The sequence below is a fragment of the Neofelis nebulosa genome, chromosome 5 (assembly GCF_028018385.1).
Source record: "Neofelis nebulosa isolate mNeoNeb1 chromosome 5, mNeoNeb1.pri, whole genome shotgun sequence".
In the NCBI taxonomy this organism is placed as follows: domain Eukaryota; kingdom Metazoa; phylum Chordata; class Mammalia; order Carnivora; family Felidae; genus Neofelis; species Neofelis nebulosa.
In genome coordinates this window covers 91,518,679-91,534,851 of record NC_080786.1, presented here as the reverse complement: position 1 = coordinate 91,534,851, position 16,173 = coordinate 91,518,679, and positions in this window count along the sequence as shown.

The following is a 16,173-nucleotide window of genomic DNA, read 5'->3' as shown; positions in this document are numbered from 1 at the left end:
ATCGCAGGTCATGATCCCAGGGTCATGGGATCGAGCCCCACGTTGGGTTCCACACTGAGCATGCAGCCTGCTTGGAATGCTCTTTCTCTCTTCCTCTGTCCCTCTCTCTCATTCGTGCTCTCGCTCTCCCTCTCTCTCTCTCTCTCTCTCTCTCTCTCTCTCAAGTAAATAAATTTTTAAAAAAATTTTAAAGTTCTTATAAGCCATGTTAAAGGGTGAGAATTATATCCTAAGAACAATAAAATGCTATCAAAGGATTTTAACTAAGGAAACAATATATTCAGATTTGCTTTTTTTTTTTTTTAATGTTTATTTTTGAGAGAGAGACAGAGAGAGAACAAGTGTGCACACAGGGCAGGGGCAGAGAGAGAGGAGGACACAGGATCCCAAGCAGACTCTGCACTAAAAGCAGAGACCCTGACATGGGATGAAATTTACAAACCTTGAGATTATGACCAGAGTCGAAATCAGACGCTTAGCTGACTGTGTCACCCAGGTGCCCCACATTTGCTTTCTGGAAAACATATTTGGCTGTTGTGTAAGAATGGAGCATAGGCAAAGAGGGGAGAGCATGTGTGAAGAGAAGCACAGTCAAAGAAGGAGACAGGGGAAGCCACTGCAATTATTCAAGAGAGACATGATCAAGGCCTGAATGAGGGTGGTGCAATCCCAACGGAAAGCGGTAGATGGTGGAGTCCATTGTAACTGACAGGAGGTGGTGAGCACTTGATAAGGGGGCTGAGAGTGAGCAAAGAAAGTGGAGGGTGACACCCATCTTTCTGACTTGGGAAACGGGAGGACCAAGTCATGGGACACAGAAAGATAAGAACCAGAAGATGGAGGGAGTCATCAGAAGTAGACCCTGCAATCAAGAGACCATCCAGCATTATTCACCCAATATCTCCACTAAGGACCCACTTTACATAAGGAAAAAAAGAAGAAAAAAATACTTAGGTACCCAGCCTGGCTTGGTTATAATGATGAGACTTTTTAATCTCATTAACCTCAAATATTAAAAATTAATCCAAAAATACAAATGCATTCTTCTAATCTGTTTTCTTTCCTTCATTTCTTTTTATATTTCTAGATCCTTCAAGATGCAGCTGAGGATGCAAAATGTAAGGACGGTTGCTAGGATATCTGGAAATGAAAATGCAACTAGCTTCCATTTATAGAACATTATACATATGCCAGACACTGAGTGAAATACTCTACATACATTTTCTATTTAATCCTCACAGCCCTGTGAAGTGGTTGTTGTTGCTACATTTCACAGACAGTGAAACTGGTCCTCAAAAAGGTGAAGTCACATGTCCACATTCTTGAACCCAGCCATCTCTAACTTGAAAACCCATTGTATTACTTTCTAGGCTTTCTACCTCCAGTGAGCCCTCCTTTGAAAACGTGGGTGAATTTAAATTCATCCCATAAAAGCCTTCTCCCCCTTTATGCACATTTTTACTGAAAATAAGAAAGTATCCTTAGTAAAAACATCCTGCAAACGTGAGCTCCATTTTAGAAGATAGTATGAATAGGGACACCTGGGTGGCTCAGTCGGTTAAGTGGCTGACTTTGGCTCAGGTCGTGATCTCTCGGTTTGTGTGTTCGAGCTCCGCATCATGCACTGTGCTGACAGCTCAGAGCCTGGAGCCTGCTTCAGATTCTGTGTCTCCCTCTCTCTACCCCTCCCCTGCTCACACTCTGTCTCCATCTCTCAAAAATAAGTAAATGTTAAAAAAAAAATTTTTTTTTAAAGAATATGCTGTGAATAACATCCCTGGAATTGTGTAACCTAGAAGCCTCGTAACTGTACCAGCTTAGATCAAACTACTAGGCCTTAAGCCTAAATTCAGACCAGGCATACAGACTGCCAAACAACTCATTTATAAGAACATATTAGATGAATGACTGATCAAACTGTCGAAACATCTGGACCAGCCCTTGGCCAGCAGTGCAGAGAATCTGAAGCCCAGCGACTTGTCAAGGGGTATAACCTTTAACTCCTGGCTGTCCATCTGTAAGAAACGTTTATGGAAGAATATCTACAAGAGATCCAATGAATCTAGTATTCTACATACTTTAGATGTTATCTCTGAATTAAGTAACTCAAGGAATTTTCATGCTGATCATGCTACTTGAAACTGCTTTTTCTGGACTAGCCAGTATATAGAAAACAGGATATCTAAGGCTTCTGGAACTTGCATTTACCATAGGAATGTGTTGAAGACAGCTCTGTCACTGCTTTACACATCTCCTCTTTGTGGGACCATGGAAGAAATGTCTATCAGGGAATAGCTGTGCTTATCAAAAGAAACTAGTTTGTTTTATTTTCTCTTCTCCATGAATTATTGAGCTAATTTTATTTCCCTCTTTGCTTTGGCTCCAAGGACCTTAAAATCCAAATCTGTAACTTGCCTCTGGCAACTAACCCTACCTTAGAAAAGCCAGCATTTAGTGTAATAACTTCACCTCGGCTTCATTTTTTTTCTTCTTACTCTTATTTCCCTTCTCTCCTCCATTCCCAATAGCCTCGATTACATTTGGTCATATTGTTGCTGTGTTTGAAGCACCTAGACATGCTGATTCAAATCCTTTTAAACATATTGCAAGGTAAAAAATAGATAATCGGTTCAAGACACAATGTTAAAGGTTGTGATTAGGGTTGTGTGAATTATATTTAAACCTAGATATGTGGTGGCACCTGGGTAGTCTAGTTGGTTAAGCGTCCGACCTTCGCTTAGCTCAAGATCTCATGGGTCATGAGTTCAAGCCCCACATTGGGCTCACTACTGTCAGCACAGAGCCCACTTTGGATCCTCTGTTCGCCTCTCTCTCTGCCCCTCCCCCACTCGTTCTCTCTCTCTCTCTCTCTCTCTCTCTCTCTCTCTCTCCCCCCCAAAATAAATAGATAACTTTTTTTTTTAAATGCCACATATGTAAAGAAATATAATGAAGGCCAAATAAGGGCTCTCTTTGCTTGTCAAACCCCACTTTAATTGTTTCACAGGTCTCTCAATTCTGGCCAGCTCCCTGGCTTGTCCTCAGTTGCTGCCCAAGACAGAGGCTGCCAAGGGTTTGGCTACCCAACATTGGCAGGGGTGCCCTGCTTTTCTTGCCAGTAAACTGCTTGTCTCTCTGGAACACAGCTATTTTGTATGAAAAAACAAAATATTTTTCAACTTATCTGGAAAATATAAGCCCAGCTTATCTGTATAAAGAAAAGGAAAAATGGAAAAGAAAAGGAAAATGTTACCCTTACCATTCTTGCATATGTGAAATTGTGTTCTATCATTAGAGAGACATGAATAGGCAGATGGACATCAGAAGGTGTTAAAACCCGCCGACCATGCGGTTGACTGGTTTTTCTTTATATGGGATTCTTAAGAAAAGACCATTCAAACTGGTAGTTAAATTTAGTGTCAGTCCTGTGATTAACAAGCACTGTGAATCCAAAGTGATCCTCAGTTTCCTTTCTTGCAAAGCAGAGAACTTGAACAAGACACATTCAGCCAGCAACCTTCAAGGACTCCAGAAGTCTACAGTGACCAGTAGCCCCCTTTTCCCAATAAGAAATTGGCGAGACCTATGGACTTGCTCACCCATCTGCGGGGCAGCTGCTCTGTTTGACAGTCTAGGAGATACGCTGGGTAACAGCCAAGACAGCAGTCTCTGTCATGGAAGAGATTACAATCAGATCATGGAGAGGATAAGTGGAACGTAAGCGCAGTAAGTGAGGTAACAGGAATATGCAATGCAAACCAAGAACGAGGGGGGGAACCACAGAGGCTCTGTGTGGCGTGGTTTCGAAGCAGTAGTGAATGCAAACTGATGGAGAAGAAGAAGAACATCCCTGTCAAGGGGCACTGGACGAGCAAGAGCATGGAGGTGAAAATGAGAATGAGGAAGAGGTATGAGAGACACGAAGAACACCCAGCTGCAAGGAAGTTCTGAAAGAGAAGGCTGGCTCAGGAATAACCCTGAGTACTCGAGTGCTATTCTTAAGAATTTAGAATGCTCTTGATAAACGATGGGAAGTTCCCAAGATGGAGCAACATTTTTTTAAGTGTATGAGAAAGAGTTTGGCTTTCAGGAGGTGCTAGAAGGGGAGGATCCAACCAGGAAGTGTCAGCAATAATGTGGTAAGGGTGTGATGAAAGCTTGGCTGGAGTGGCACCCGGGAAACAGCAAGGGCGGGGGGGTGAATTTGAGAGACCTTGTGAAATCATAACTGCCAGTGTATTAGAGTAGCTCCTAGCAACATTGCCCCTGGGTTTCTGTGCAATGAGCCTTGAAGTTAGAGTTTTCTAGCCTCTCAGAAGTATTACACCAAGACCTCATTTACTGAGTTTAGTGTAAGGTTTGTATTGCTAATATTCTATTTCAGTCTTTAGAAAGCCCTTGATAAAAATATGGATTTTCCAAATATCAATGAATGTAAAATAAGAGACGTTTTAAAGCTTAACTCTGCCCTCTCTTCTTTCCCAGGGTGGCTGGATCCATGCAAAGGAAAAGGAACACTGGAAAGGTTAAAATGGTATAGTGTAAGCCCCAACAGTAGGTTTTTCTTTTCTTTTCTTTTCTTTTATGTTTATTTCTTTATTCTGATAGAGAGAGAGAGAACATGCAAGCAGGGAAGGGGCAGAGAGAGAGAGGGAGAGATAATCCCAAGACTCTGCATTATCAGTGCAGAACCTGATATGGAGCTTGATCTCACAAACTGTAAGATCAGGAACTAAGCCGAAATCAAGAGTCGCTTAACCAACTGAACCACCAAGGCGCCCCGGGTTTTCTTTTTGGTAATGCAAGTGCCTGACAGAAGCTTCGATTGCCTGGGCATCCACTTCAAAGATGGCTATCTTGAATAAACGCATTGCCAACCATGGGACTAGATAAGGAACCAGGCCACTCTCCTATCCCCTACCCCCACCAAGGCTCTTCTGTTTTAGAGATCTTGGTTGGTTTCGACAACTGAGCATTTGGGCCATTTATTTTTTCTCTTCCGGCACTTTAAATTCCTGCTCTTCTGTTTTAAATTCACCAGTAAATAATGATCCTGCAAAGCCTCACTCTCAACTTTAATAAACGCAGAACTCCAGGCCCGTGCTTGCTCTCTCTCATGCCCCCCTCTCTCTCTGTCTCTCCACCTGTGACCTTACTGTGTGGCCCCATGTGTGCCATGTAATTTCCAGAACATGTAAATAGTATAGTTTTTTCCCACAAGTTTCCTGATGGTTATTACCAAGGGTGTCTTGCAATCGTAATAAGAACCACAGAGCTGAAAACAAACAAACAAACAAACAAACCACACACTGGTTATCTATAGGGCACAAAAAACAAATGGAAATGACACAGAAGTCAAAGGGACTCCACAGGTTGTGGAGAAATATTGATCAGTTAGGCTTTTGATAGATGATGTGATAGTGCTATGACCATCATCTGTCCCCTTTTGATTAAAGAGCTCCACCTGCCCAGGCACAGAATTCTCAACTACATTTGGGGACATGGCCACTGGACTAAGTAAGTACTGGCACATTACATGTCCCCCACTGGATGCTCCACAACAGGAACTCAGAAGCTATGCCTGTAACTTGATATGAATGCCACACGTTACTAACATTTGCTTTAACTCTTTCCATGGGCTGTTTTCATTTGTTTTCTCTTTGTAAAAATGGCCTCCATCTAGCAGTGAACTGCTCTTCCAGATTTCCAACTTTTCACCTCCCTACTGCATCTATAAACTTATGACACCAACATTGTAAGTTGCTAAGCCTTTAAATTTAATGCACATAAGAATCGTCTAGGGAGCTTCTTTAAAATGCAGATTCTAGGGGCGCAGGGGTGGCTCAATAGGTTATGCATCTGACTTCGGCTCAGGTCATGATCTCACAGTTTGTGAGTTCAAGCTCCTTGTCTGGCTCTGTGTTGACAGCTCAGAGCCTGGAGCCTCCTTCAGATTCTGTGTCTCCCTATCTCTCTCTGCCCTTCCCCCACTCATGCTGTCTCTATCTCTCATAAACTTAAAAAAATTTTTTTAATAAAAAAATAAAAAATAATAAGATGCAGATTCTAGGGTTCACTCCCCATGGCATTTTAATTTAATAAATATGGGACAGGGCTCAGGAAGCATCCCAGGGGATTATGGTACAGGTGGTCCTCAGATCATATGTTGGGAAGCACTGCTAAGTTGAACTCAGCAACACAATCCACAAAGGCAAACTCAAAAATTAACATTTCCCAAGAACCCTTTGAGAGCATGGCCCTCTGCTTATGCATGAGTCAATTTTTCCCAGGATATAAACTGACACAAAGTCATGTTGGGAGATGCCTGTGATCCCAGTGTGTGTTTGGGCGGGGACAGAATTTTCTCACTATGAAGAGGTGCAGCAACACCAATTGCTTAATATTACTCCACCCTGGCACTTATTATTAGTCATAAAAATTGGCTGAGCCAACTCCAGTATTGCCAGTTCATTTGAAGAGTATCCACAGTGGGTAGACCCCTAACATTCTCTTCCCTCTCCACTCAAAGGGCAAACGTGCAACCCAACTCGTAGACCAGGCTACTGAGCAAAAGTTGGAATGATCTCTGAGGTCATGTAAGCTCTTCTGCATTGTTTTGAGAATACCTAAAAGCCACTGGGGTTGTTGAGACCACAAGTTCTTTTACCCTGTGGAGAAGGAGGAGAATGATTGCTACTACACTCAGTTGTGAACTAAGAAAAACTGTAGGCTCTTGAAAGATTTATTCTTGAAGGATGACAACCTTGTTGTTTCTACAACCCTCCAATCTATGTTCCCAATGCCACCTAGTGTCCTGGCACCAAGAAGGGTGGCCTGGGCCAGCGTGACACCCAGACTTGTTAGCTTTAAGTATGTTATTCCCACCTGTAGTCTCAGAGCACCCAAATAAGCCTCTCTGAAGTTAGCTAAGTCAAGCACCATAAAAGCAGATATGGGTTAAAAGCTACCTTATATCCCCACCCCAGCCTTCCCTACTCCTAGTGCATATCCATCCCTAATCCACTGCCTGCAAGGTACTAACCTCTAATTCATGAAGTTCAGAATGCACCTTTTGGAGATGTGATGCACACGCTATGAAGGCACATACATGAGTGGTGTCTTTCCAAAATGTCAGCTTTATTTTAAAAAGGTTTATTTAGTCATAAAGCAAGGTTAACATAATTACAAAGCAGGTTCAGGATTCTAAACTCAATGACATTTCACCAATATGTTTAACTTGGCTTCTTACATGTCATACAAAGCAAAGCACAAGACAAGTCACACAACAAACAAGATAGAACAGGGGTAGGAAGTTAACAAACCAAACACAAAGTCAGTCTGTGAGCACACAGTTGAGATAAGGCGTTGGTCAGCTCTGGTCAGCTCTCAGCACTTATTGCTTATTATGTTCAAGCAATGGAAGTTCCCTTTGAAGATCAACCAGGCAGAGCCTTCAGTGGCAGCTGCCTTTTTGAAGTGGTCAGACAAAGAGGGGTCAGTGTCTGAGGAGTCTGACAGTTTGCTGCAAAAATCCCCTTTTTAAAGGGATTTAATTGGTCTTGGGCCTTTGCAGACCTCCTCTGATTCTGCTGGTTATCAATTCTGAGTGTGTCATCAGCTGGTTCTGGTCTCAGCAATATCTGGTATTAGCTACTATCCCCTTAGCTGCTTGAGTCATTGTCTGACACAGGCTCCTGCTTGACCTGAGTGACTCCATCTTGCTCCCTACAGGGGATCTCCTTTGGGGGCCTCACTCTCTGCTCATTACTGGCAGCCACTATCAATGGAAAGCCAAAGCCCTCTGTGGCCAGAACTTTTTTTTCTTTGCTTTGTCCTGGCTAAAATTTTTGTTACCTTTTGAAATGGAAAGATTTTTCTTGCAGTTTCAAGAATTTTCCATGGGCAGAGATGTCAGGGATGACCAGGAAATTCCAGGAAACTAGAATGCCATGAATCCAATAATTAGGATATGATAGGCTAAGAAATGCATTTCATATGTACCTTCTACTTTTAAAAGTATATAAGAAATGCATTTCATATGTACCTTCTACTTTTAAAAGAATAACTATTATCTCAATTAGTGATAATCATTTAACATCATACTTAATGGTGAAAAGCTGAAAGCTTTCCCTCTAAGATCAGGAATAAGACAAGATTGCTCATTCTTACCACTTTTATTCAATATAGTAGTAGAAGTCCTAGCCAAAGCAATTAGGCAAAAAATAAAAGGCATCCAAATTGGAATAGAAGTAAAATTGTCTCTATTTGCAGATGATATGATATATAGAGAAAACTGCAAAGATCCTATCAAAAAATTGTGTTCCAACTAATAAACAAATTCAGAAAAGTTGCATGATTTAACATCAATACACAAAAATCAGTTGCATTTCTATACACAAACAACCAACTTTCAGAAAGAAATAAGAAAACAATCACATTTACAATGGCATCAAACAGAATAGAATTCTTAGGTATTGGTTTAACCAAAGAAGTAAAAGATCTACATTCTGGGGGCACCTGAGTGGCTCAGTAGGTTGAGCATCTGACTATTGATTTCGGCTCAGGTCATGATCTCATGGTTGTGAGATCAAGCCCCGCCCAGCATGGAGCCTGATTAAGAATCTCTCTCTCCCTCTCCCTCTGCCTCTGCTTCTCTCCTGCTCTCACTCACATGTGCACTCTCTCTCTCTATATAAAAAAAAAAAAAAAAGATCTGCACACTGACAACTATAAAATATTGATAAAAGTAATTGAAGAAGACTCAAATAACTGGAAAGATATCTTGTGTTCATGGACTGGAAGAATTAATATTGTTAAAATGCCCATACCATCCAAAGTAACCTACAGAGTCAATGCAATCCCTATCAATATTCCAATCGCATTTTTCACAGAATTTTTTTAATCCTAAAATTCATATGGAACCACCACAAAAGACCCTGAATAGCCAAAGCAATCTTAAAAAAGAAGAACAAAGCCGGAAGATCATACTTCCTAATTTAAAACTATATTGCAAAGCTAATAATCAAAACAGTATGGTATTGGCAAAAAAACAGACACACAGATCAATGTAATAGAGAGCTCAGAAATAAATCCATGCATATATGGTCAATAAATTTTTTTTAAGTTTTTACTTAAATACCAGTTATTTAACATACAGTGTGATATTAGTTTCAGGTGTACATGGCCAATTAATTTTTGACAAAGAAGCAAAAATATACAATGGAGAAAGAATAGTCTCTTCAAAAATGGTGCTGGAAAAAACTGTAGAATCACATGAAAAGAATGAAACTGGACCCTTATCTCACACTATGTATAAAAATCAATGCAAAATCGGTTAAAGACTTGAACATCAGACCTGAAACTGTAAAACTTCTAAAAGAAAACATAAGGGGTAAACTCCTTGACACTGGTCTTACTGATGATTTTTTTGGATTTCACACCAAAAGCAAAGGTTTAAAGAAAAGCAAAAATAAACAAGTGAGACTACATCAAACTAAAAAGCTTCTGCACAGCAAAGGAAACCGTTATCAAAACCTATGGAATGGGAGAAAATATTTGCAAACTGCACATCCGATAATGAGCTAATATCCATAATATACAAAGAACTCATACAACTCAATAACAAAATAATAATAATAATAATAATAATAACCCAATTACAAAATGGGCAAAGGACTTGAATAACCATTTTTCCAAGGAAGACATACAAATAGACAACAGGTACTTTAAAAAGTATTCCAAGATCACAAATCATGAGAGAAATGCAAGTCAAAACTACAATGAGATATCATCTTACACCAGTTAGGATGTATACTATCAAAAAGACAAGAGAGGTGCCTGGCTGGCTCAGTCAGTAGAACATGCAACTCTTGATCTTGGGATTATGAGTTCAAGCTCCACGTTGGGCATAGAGCTTACTTAAAACAACAACAACAACAACAACAACAACAACAACAACAACAGCAAAAAAACCACTTCTGTAAAAAGACAAGATATACTATAGAATATCATTCAGCCATAAAAAAAGAAGGAAATCCTCCTATTTGCAATAAAATGGATGGACTTTGAGGGCATTATGCTAAGTGAACTAAGTCATACAGAAAGGCAATGTATGTGGAATCTGGAAAAAAAAATGGAACTCATAGAAACAGAGAGTAAATTGATGGTTGCTAGGGATGAGGGCAATGAGTGAAAGTAGTTAAAAGGTAAAAACTTCCAGTTAAAGATTAATAAGTGCTGGGAATATAATGCACATGATGGTGACTATAGATAATAATATTGTGTTGTATACATGAAAGTTGCTAAGAGAGTAAATGTTTAAAGTTCTGACCACACAAAAAGGTAACTATGTGAGGTGGTGGTTGTGTTAACCTTATTGTGATAATCATTTCAAATCTGTACATATGTGAAATCATCACACCTTAAACTTACACCATTTACATGTCAATAATGTCTCAATAAAAGTGAGAGAAAACAAGATAAGAGATAACAAATTCTGGCTAGGATGTGAAGGAAAGAGAACCCTGAAGAATTGGTAGAAATACAAACTGGTATAGCCACTGTGGAAAACAGTAGGAGGTTCCTCAAGAAATTAAAAATAGAACTACCTCATCATTCTGTAAACCAACTTCTGGATATATATCCAAACAAAACAAATCACTACCTCAAAGAGATACCTGTGTTCCCATGTTCATTGCAGCAATATTCATAATAGCCAAAGTATGGAAACAATCTAAGCGTCTGTTGACAGATGAATGGATAAAGAAAATGTGAATACACACACACACACACACACACACACACACACACACACACGCATGCATACACACATACATATATACACACACAAGTGCAAACACATGCACATTATTCAACCTCAAAAAAGAAAGAAATCTGGGGGGTGCCTGGGTGGCTCAGTTGGTTAAGAAGGAAATCTGGCCATTTGTGGCAATATGGATGAATCTGGAGGGCATTGCGCCAAATGAAATGAGCCAGGCAGAGAAAGACAAATACTATACAGTATCACTTATATGTGGAATCTAAAAACAAAAAGAAAGAAAGAAAGAAAGAAAAGTCTAACTCATAGAAACAGAATAAAATGATGGTTGCCAGAGGCTGGGGGTGGGGAAATAGGGAGAGGCTGGTAAAAGGGTACAAATTTTCAAGTATAACATGAATAAGATCTGAGGATCTAATGAATAACATGGTGACTATAGTTGATAATTCTGTGTTGCATAATTGAAATTTGCTAAAGGAGTAAAACTTAAGTGTTTTCACACACACAAAGGTAACCATATGAGGGATGGATTGATAGATGTGTTCATTAACTCTGAGAATTCTTTCACAATGTATATGTACATTGAATAATCACAATATTCTATCACAATGTATATGTACATCAAAACACCCCAATGTACTCTTTAAATATATTACATTTTTGCCAATAATACCTCAACAAAGCTGAAAGAACCATTAAAGAAGATTTAATGTAGATGCTTACCAATCACTAAATTGTATATTTAAATAGACTTTACAATCTAGAGAACATTTAAGTAAATAAAACACCTGGGGACAATTAGATACATTCTTTCTTAAGTTTTCAACTCTTCTCTAAAATTATTTAATGTGGAGCGCGTAGGTGGCTCAGTCAGTTAAGCATCTGACTTTGGCTCAGGTCATGATCTCACAGCTCATGAGTTCAAACCCTGAGTCCGGCTTTGTGCTGACAGCTCAGAGCCTAGAGCCAGCTTCAGATTCTGTGTCTCTGTCTCCCTCTGCCCCTCCCCTGCTCATGCTCTGTCTCTCTGTCTCTCAAAAATAAACAAACACTAAAAAAATAATAAAACAAAATTATTTAATGCAACATTGTTTTTTCCATAATATAAAACTACTGAGCAACTTCTGCCAACTTTAGATTGTTGGAATGAATAGAAATGGGTCCCCGGGAAAGGATTGAGGAAGAAGAGACAGTTGGGGTCTAACAAAGTCAGAACAAGTTTTTGAAGCAAGGAAACACTGGCTTTAATATGTAAAAAAGGGAGGTGGTCACCAAACTGATATGATCAACAGATCTACTTCTCAAAATGTGTTTGCTCTTCCCATGCATAAAAATTCACCATTATATTTCATATTCATATTTCAAAGCACTTACTTCAGCCAAAATGTCAATATCCATGGATGATTTTTGTTAGTCATCTATACTTTTTTGTGCAAGATTTGCAGATTCTTTTGCAAGAGTAAGTTTTAATAGATAAGGAAAATAGATGAGTATAGTAACATCTAAGGGGATTAGGGAAGGGATGGAAATCTGACAGCCTCACAATTTTGGCTTTGGCACTTCCTAAGTCTACATAACCAGTTACAGTGTGGCATTTAATGCCTTTACCAAGAGCACACCTATATATACAATAAAACATTGTTCTTAGGCTCAGGGGAAGAACAAATTTAACAACAATATACCATTTCCTTCCACATGTCTTACTCTTTGGATCTAGACTTCCTTGGCAAGATACCTGATATTCATTGCCTTCCCCCTTTCTCTTGGCTTACCAGGCCCTGAGGGGGAAAGGCACTTAACATAAGTGCATAGACCCACATTTATGTAGTCAACTTACATTCGACCAAGGTATCGATAAAATTCAATGTGAACGAAAGATGAATTTTTTTCCCCATTAAGTGGTTTTGGAACAACAAGCTATCTGTAAAGAAAAACAAAGGAAACTTGACCTCCCTCACATACTAGACAAAAATAAATTTGAGATGAATCATACACCTAAATGTAAAAGCTAAAACGTAAAGTGTCTAAAAGAAAATATAAGAAGATATCTTCCTGAGTCTTAATGTAGGTGAATATTTTAAAAACATGTCATGGGAAGGACACCTGAATGGCTCAGTCTGTTGAACATCGGACTCTTGATTTCGGTTTAAGTCATGTTCCCAGGGTCACAGGATCAAGTCCTGCCTCTAGCTCTGCACTGAGTGTGGAGACTGTTTAAGATTCTCTCTCTCCCTCAGTCCTTTCCCTCTCTCTCTTTCTCTCTTTTACTAAAATTTAAAACAAAAAAAAAATGTCATAGGCAATAACTATGAAAAAAATGGACTTAATCGGGGCGCCTGGGTGGCGCAGTCGGTTAAGCGTCCGACTTCAGCCAGGTCACGATCTCGCGGTCCGTGAGTTCGAGCCCCACGTAGGGCTCTGGGCTGATGGCCCAGAGCCTGGAGCCTGCTTCCGATTCTGTGTCTCCCTCTCTCTCTGCTCCTCCCCCGTTCATGCTCTGTCTCTCTCTCTGTCTCAAAAATAAATAAATGTTAAAAAAAAGTTAAAAAAAAAATGGACTTAATCAAAACTAAAAGCTTCTGCTCATCAAAACATACCCATTATGAATATAAAAAGACAAGCTACAGACTGGGAGAAAATGCACTATCTAAAAAGGAGTGGAGGGCAAGACTTAAATAGGCACTTCATGAAAGAAAATATCCAAATGATTCTTATACCACACACAAAAATAAATTCAAAATGGATGAAAGACCTAAATGTGAGACAGGAAACCATAGAAATCCTAGAAGAAAGGGCAGGCAGTAACCTCTTTGACATCAGCCATAGCAACTTTTTTCTAGATAATGTCTCCTGAGGCACGAGAAACAAAAGCAAAAATGAGCTATCAGGACCACATCAAAACAAAAAGCTTCTGCACAGCAAAGGAAACAGTCAACAAAACTAAAAGGTAACCTAAAGAATGTGAGATATTGCAAATGCTTTATCCAATAAAGGGCTAGTATTCAAAATGTATAAAGAATTTATACAGCTCAACACCCAAAAAACACATAATCCAATTAAAAATGGACAGAAGAGGGGCGCCTGGGTGGCTCAGTTGGTTAAGCGTCCGACTTCGGCTCAGGTCACGATCTCGCGGTATGTGAGTTCGAGCCCCGTGTCGGGCTCTGTGCTGACTGCTCAGAGCCTGGAGCCTGTTTCAGATTCTGTGTCTCCCTCTCTCTCTGACCCTCCCCCGTTCATGCTCTGTCTCTCTCTGTCTCAAAAATAAATAAACGTTAAAAAAAAAATTTAAAAAAAAATGGACAGAAGACATGAACAGACATTACTCCAAAGAAGACATACAGAGATGGCCAACAGATACATGAAAAGATGTGCATCATCTCTTACCATCAGGGAAATGCAAATCAAACTGCAATGAGGTATCACTTCACACATGTCAGAATGGCTAAAATCAGTAACATAAAAACAATTGTTGGCAAGGATGTGTAGAAAAAGGAACCCTCATGCACTGTTGGTGGGGATGCAAACACTGTTGGTGGGAATGCAAACTGTTATAGCCACTGTGGAAAACAATAGGGATATTCCTCAAAAAGCTAAAAATAGAACTACTCTACAATCCAGTAATGGCACTACTGGGTATTTGCCCAATAAATAGAATACAAAAGCACGAATTCAAAGAAATACATGCACCCCTATGTTTAGAGCAGCATTATTTACAATTGCCAAGATATGGAAGCAGTCCAAGTGTCCATTGATTGATGAATGGATAAAGAAGATAGATATAGATATAGATAGATATATAGATATACATGGATATTATTCAGCCATACAAAGGAATGAAATCTTGCCATTTACAATGACATGGATGGAGCTAGAGATTATAATGCTAAGTGAAATAAGTCAGTCATAGAAAGACAAATACCATGATTTCACTCATATGTATAATTTAAGAAACAAAACAAATGAGCAAAGGGAAAAGAGAGAGAGAGAAAGACAAATCAAGAAAGACTCTTAATTATTGAGAATGAACTGATGGTTACCAGAAGGGAGATGGAGGTGGGATGGGTGAAATAGGAGATGGGGATTAAGGAGTGCACTTGTTGTGATGAGCACAACACTGTGTTAAAATCACAGTGAGATGCACTATACCCACAGGAATGGCTAAAATTTAGAAGACTAGCATAACAATACCAAATTTTAAAGCGGATGGAGCAATCAGAACTCTCATGAATTGTTGATGGAGTTTAAAATGGTACAACCGGGGCACCTGGGTGGCTCGGTCGGTTAAGTGTCCGACGTCAGCTCAGGTCATGATCTCGCAGTCTGTGAGTTCGAGCCCTGCGTCAGGCTCTGTGCTGACAGCTCAGAACCTGGAGCATGCTTCAGATTCTGTGTCTCCCTCTCTTTCTGCCCCTCCCCTGCTCACGCTCTGTCTCTCTCTGTCTCAAAAATAAAAAAAAATTAAAAAAATAAAAAACAAAAATAAAATGCTACAACCATACTGGAAATTGTTTGGCAGTTTCTAATAAAGTTAAACATACACCTTCCTTCTATCCCAGGATTTCCACTCCTAGCTATATACCCAAAAGAAATGACTTGCTTAATGTAGATTTATTCAAAACAGCCAAAAACTAGAAACAACCCAAATGCCCATCAGTAGAATAAACAAACATGGCATATTCAGGCAATGGAATATCATACAGCAATAAAACAGGAACAAACTATTTGATAAAAGCAACAGCATGGGTAAATAGTAAAAACATTTTGCTGAGTAAAAGAAACCAAATGCAGAAGAATATCTATAGTTTGAGTCCACTTATATGAAGTTTAAAAACTGGAAAACCACTGGTTAAGTAAACTGTAGTGACTGGGAAGGGATATCAGGGAACTTTCTAGGATGATGGAAATATTCCATAACATTATATGGGTGTATACAACTGTAAAAATTTAAGCACATATTATTGAGCTGTGCACTGAAAATGTATGCATTTTGCCACGTGTAAATTATGTTTCAATTTAAAAAAAAAAAAGGGAAAAAAAGAATCCCACTTGGAATCCCAAATATATGCAGTCCAGATGGGAACTGGGGACTCTCCAGCCAAAGAGATCCAGTTTGGAGAAGAGGAAACTCTGTCTGCGCAAGAGTTTGGCTGAGCCCTAAGGGTTCACCCTCTTGATTCCCTTCTGTCCATTCTATTTTGCTACACAGCAATCCAGGTATGAAACTCTGACAATGAGCTCTGGGTCAAAAGCAAACAAACAAAAAAATCCACTTCTGCCAAGAATTTTGCAAGTTTAGTCAACTTTTTGCAGGTTTGAGGTTCAAAGTCACAGAGAGTAGTCTCATCATAAAACATGGGTTGGCCCTCCTGACACCTGGCTGGCTGAACTGTCTC